The sequence below is a fragment of the Macaca mulatta genome, chromosome 12, assembly GCF_049350105.2.
Source record: "Macaca mulatta isolate MMU2019108-1 chromosome 12, T2T-MMU8v2.0, whole genome shotgun sequence".
Lineage (NCBI taxonomy): Eukaryota > Metazoa > Chordata > Mammalia > Primates > Cercopithecidae > Macaca > Macaca mulatta.
In genome coordinates, this window is record NC_133417.1 from 10,353,847 (window position 1) to 10,358,895 (window position 5,049).

Below are 5,049 nucleotides of genomic sequence, written 5' to 3' on the forward strand. Positions count from 1 at the left end.
TTCACAATTTTTTTCCCTCAGAGAATAGATACGAGGAAATATTTCCCAGTTTCTTTTATAAGAGCAACATAAGCCTGATATCAAAGTCTAGCAAGGATATTGCAATAAATAAATAAAGGAATAAATAAATAAATAATGAATAAAAATGCAAAAATTCTAACAAAATGCTATCAAGCCTAATCAACCAATATTTAAAAGGGACACTACCTCAAGACCAGCTGCATTTTATTTCAAAAAAGTAAGGTTGGTTTAACGTTTTGAAATCAATTTGTTTCACTGCACTAGCAAGACAGAAAATCAAACATAATTTTCTTAAAAATTTTAGAAAAATGTGATGAAAGTCAACACCTATTTATGATAAATCTTCTTAGTTGACGATGATTAGAAAGAAATTTTCATAAATTAATAAAAGGTATCTATGACATATCTACAGCTAACATAATCCTCAATCATAAAACATTAAATATTTTTTCCCTTAGGTTAGAAGAAATGCAAGGCCAGGTCTTTATTCAGTTTTATACTGGAGGTCCTAGATAGTTTAATAAGGTAAGAAAAAATAAAATGCATACAGCTAGAATGGGAAAAGATAAAACTGCTTTTTTAAAATAGATGACATGACAGAAACCAGTTGTATTTCTATACAGAAGCCAACAAGCAACTGGAAAATAAAATGAAAAAACACCATTGATGATAGTGTTAAAAATACTAGACACCTACAAAAAATTTAGTAAGAGATATGCAAGAGCTCTTTAATGAAAATTATAAGCTATTACTGAAGCTTGACCTAGAGAGTTATAATATGTTTAATCATAAGACTCAATACTATTAAGATGATAATTGTTTGCAAATAGATCTCTATATTAAATGCAATATCAATAAAAATCTAGCAGACTTGTACACATTGAAATTGACAAGCGAATTCTAGAATAGCTAAGACAACTTTGAAGAAGAACTAAGTTGGAGTACTGAAACTATCTGATTTTTAGACATACTATGAAGCTTCAGAAATTAGGCAGTGTGGTCCTAAGACCAATGAAACAGGATAGAGTCAAGAAATAGACCCACACATATACAGTAAACTGATTTTCAACAGAGTCACCAAAGCAAGAAAATACTTTTTGTTTAAATTTATTTTTAATATTTATTAATTTGTGGAGACAGGGTCTTGCTCTGTCTTCCAGGCTGAAGTGCAGTTGCATCACCATAGCTCATTGCAGCCTCAAACTCTTAGGCTCAAGTGATCTTTCGCCACTGCCTTCCAAAATGCTGGGATTGTAGGTGTGAGCCACTTGTCTAGCCAAGATTTCTTTTCAATAAACAGTGATGGAACAGCTGGAGAAAACAAAATGAGCCTTAACCCCGTCCTCAAACTATGCACAAAAATTAATTTAAAATGAATGGAAACCTAAATGTGACAGGTGACGTGTCTAGAACAAAAGACAGAAAATATATTCATGAACTCATGGAAATCAAATAGTTGTTAAACAGAACACAAGGGCATTAGTCAGAAAAGAGAAATTGGTAAATTGAATTTGGTAAAGGGAATTCAGGCCCAAAATATGACACTTTGGCATGTGAGCAAAGTACAGAAGCGGGAAAGTCACGCTTTGACCTTCCTCATCCTTTTCCCCTGAAGCAGGTCATAGAACCTCATGTGAAATGTACCCTTCCTGTATCTGGAGGAAACGAGCATCCTTATCACAGGGAAGAATTTGAACCAGCAGGTCTTCTACATTCCGCTAGTTTATTACCATTAGACTGTACCCCCTCCATCCAATCTTATTTCTTCATCCTATTCACATCTTTATCTAACCTAGCATAAAAAAATCCACAAGTTTACCTTTTCTTTTGAGTCTTCGTTTCTGGAGACTTCTGTGTCATTTAAAATGTATATGTTTTTCTTCTGTTAATTTGCCTTTTGTTACGGGGCCTCAGCCATACACCTAGTGATGGGAGAGAAAGAGAGATTTCTTTTCACCTAAAAATTTCATAAAAATTAATAATGTCTGCTTATCAAGATACACCACTAAGGAAGTAAAAAGGTAAACTGTAAAATTGGAGAAAATGTTTGCAAATACGTCTGACAAAGGACTCACATACAAATATATATGATAAATGACTATAAATAAGAAAAAAGAAATAATCCAGTTTATACAATGGGGAGAAGTCTTCACCAGGCTTCACAAAAGAAGATATTAGAATGACTAATAAGTATGTGAAAAGGTGCTCATTCTCACTGGTCGTGGGAAATGCAAACAAAACAAAATAAAACAAAACCCCAAACCAAAATAACCCACAATGAGATACCACCATGCATCCACTTTTCTGGCTAAAATAAGAATGTGAAATAGTTGGAAATCTCACACATTGCTGGTGGGGATGTAAAATGGTACAGTGGCTTTGGAAAATTATCTGGCTATTTTTGATAATGGTAGCAAACCAAACTTGGGTCCACAGCAAAACCAAAAGCTGACATTGAGATTTGCTGTGAGAGAAAGTGAGGCATTTATTGCATGGTGCCAAGCGAGCACTGGGCAGTTAATGCTCATGGCTCAAACTCCCCAGCAGCTTGCAAACAAGGGCTTTCAAAGGCAGGGGTATATAGCAAGCAAGCAGAAGTTACAAACAAAATTGTTAATCAGTACATGGAGGTTATACATTGGTTAGGCTCAAAAAGGTGGGATATCTTTTTTTTGAGACAGAGTCTCGCCCGGTTAATTTTTTATATTTTTAGTAGAGACAGGGGTTCACCATGTTAGCCAGGATGGTCTCGATCTCCTGACCTTGTGATCCACCTGCCTTGGCCTCCCGAAGTGCTGGGATTACAGGAGTGAGCCACTGTGCCCGGACAACGTGGGATATCTTGAAGTGGGGGCTTACAGGTCATAGATGGATTCAGAGATTCTCTGATTTGCAGTTGGTTAAATACATGAGGCTTTGTCTAAAAACTTGAGGTCAGAAAAAAGGAATATTAAATTGCAACCTGTGGGCATGACTCTCTCCAGACCCCTCAGGAAGAAATATTTATTTATTTATTTATTTATTGTTGCAGTGTATAGTGGCACAATCTCAGCTCAGTGCAACCTCTACCTCCAGGACTCAAGCCATCCTCCCACCTCAGCCTCCTAAGTAGCTAGAACTACAGGCACCCACCACCAAGCCTGGCTAATTTTTGTATTTTTAGTAGAGACTGGGTTTCACCATGTTGGTCAGGCTGTTCTTGAACTCCTGACCTCAGGTGATCTGCCTGCCTTGGCCTCCCAAAGTGCTGGGATTATAGGAGTGAGCCACTGGGCTTGGTAGAGACAGGTTTTTGCCATGATGGCTCAAACTCAAGCGATCTGCCCCTGTCAGCCTCCCAAAGTGCTGGGATTACAGCACCCGGCCAGGAAGAAATTTAGAACAAAGCACTATGGTCAGAGTTCAGTCCCTAGTTCCTCCTTCTCTGAGGTCTGCGTGACAGCAGTCAGCACTTTCCATCTCACGGCAGCCCACGTTTCTGGAAAACAACTAAGGGACATGTTTCAAGATGCTATTTTAATTTCTATAGGAACCAAACGTGTTGTGTCTCTAACTTCCTTGGTGATTGTTTTAAGCTGCTGTTGCCTTCTTGTTTATCAGATTTCTCATTTACCTCCCAAGGCCAGCTAGATGTTTGGAATTTCCCTTGAAGAGACTCAGATTTTCCTTCATTTCCATGCTTGGGGATGACCCCGTGGGCCCTTAAGATGGGTCTTAGGGATCCTTGCTCCTTCTCAATAATGTTGAACATATAACTACCCTATGATCCAACAGTTTCAATATTAGACATATACCTAGCAGGAATGAGTGACTATGTCCACAAAAAGACATGCACAAGGACTTCCATAGCATCTCTTCACTGTAGCCTCAAACTGGAAACAATCCAAATTTCTACCAACGGGTGGGACAAGCCATGTTATCTTCCTACAATGGAATACTACTCATTGATAGAAAGGAACTGCTGATACATGCAATCATGGATACGTCTCAGAAACATTTTGTTGAGAGAAAGCAGTCAGACATAGAGGACGGCACACCGTATAATCTCACTGAATTTTGAAAAATCAGAGCCACCATTGCCTGAGCAGGGGCTGGGAGAGTGACTGAAAGGGACTTGGTGTGGCCATGGAAATACTCTCACTGCATTTGTGTGATGCTCACATGAGTGTGTGAATGTGTCAAAATGCATTGAGCTGAGCGCTTAAGCTTTGTGTCCTTTACCGTGTGTCAGTGATACTTCAATAAAGAACAATTAGCAGAAAAGCCCCAGCAGGAAAAATCCCACTAGCTTACGCCTGTGAAGAAGACAAGCTTGAGCCAACTCCGGCTGAGTCTGCAGCTGGCGGGGATGGGTCCCTTCCCAGTCTCTGCAGGAATTCAGGAGTATTCTGAGGAAACTGGCCCAGGATGCCCGATCTTCTACCAGCCCAAAGCAGGAGAGCCAGGGGCACGGAGGGTGCTGTGTAGCAGCTAGAAAGCCAGGAGGGGGCATTTTGAGCACAGGCATTGCCAATACTGCAATGTCTAATTTTAGCACCCGATAATTTAACAAATCAACTTGCCATCAAAAAATCTAAGCCACCCACCACCATCCTCAAACAACAAAGCACCGTACAGCACCGGGGTGTGCTCACCTTGCTGAGCTGCTGAATCCATTCTGTTAACCCTGCAGCTGTACAAAGCAAGGCCACGTGCATTGCCTTCTCACACTGACTAAGGACCCTGGGAGGGGGCAATGAGATCAAGGAGGGAAAGGCCCGGACTGAAAACATGCATGCTTTGTAGGGGGAGCATGGGTTGACCGGTGACAGCCCAGCTGACAACGGCCCAAAGCAGGACAGTGTTCCCAGGGGTGTAAAGTAGAATTAGCATCTATGTCACAGGCCAGGACAGAGTCTCAGATGTGCAATGTCAGGGTGGAAGGGAGACCTTTGCATGCAATGGTCCCATTTTATAGATGGGGACATTGAGATACGGTTGGGGGAAGAGGGTTCTTGGTGTCTAGACTCAGTGGCCAGGTGGAGACGC

At 40.4% G+C, this 5,049-nt stretch overlaps 1 long non-coding RNA gene across 1 annotated transcript; it reads right to left on the reverse strand.

The window, feature by feature from the left end:
- Nucleotides 1-1,881: 1,881 nt before the first annotated feature.
- On the reverse strand, nucleotides 1,882-4,719 carry LOC144333559 (uncharacterized). Its single transcript, XR_013402314.1, has 3 exons — nucleotides 4,656-4,719; nucleotides 4,315-4,491; nucleotides 1,882-1,943 (listed from the first exon to the last, which is right to left on the reverse strand). It is a non-coding gene; the product is annotated as an uncharacterized LOC144333559 (long non-coding RNA).
- Between the last annotated feature and the right edge of the window lie 330 nt (nucleotides 4,720-5,049).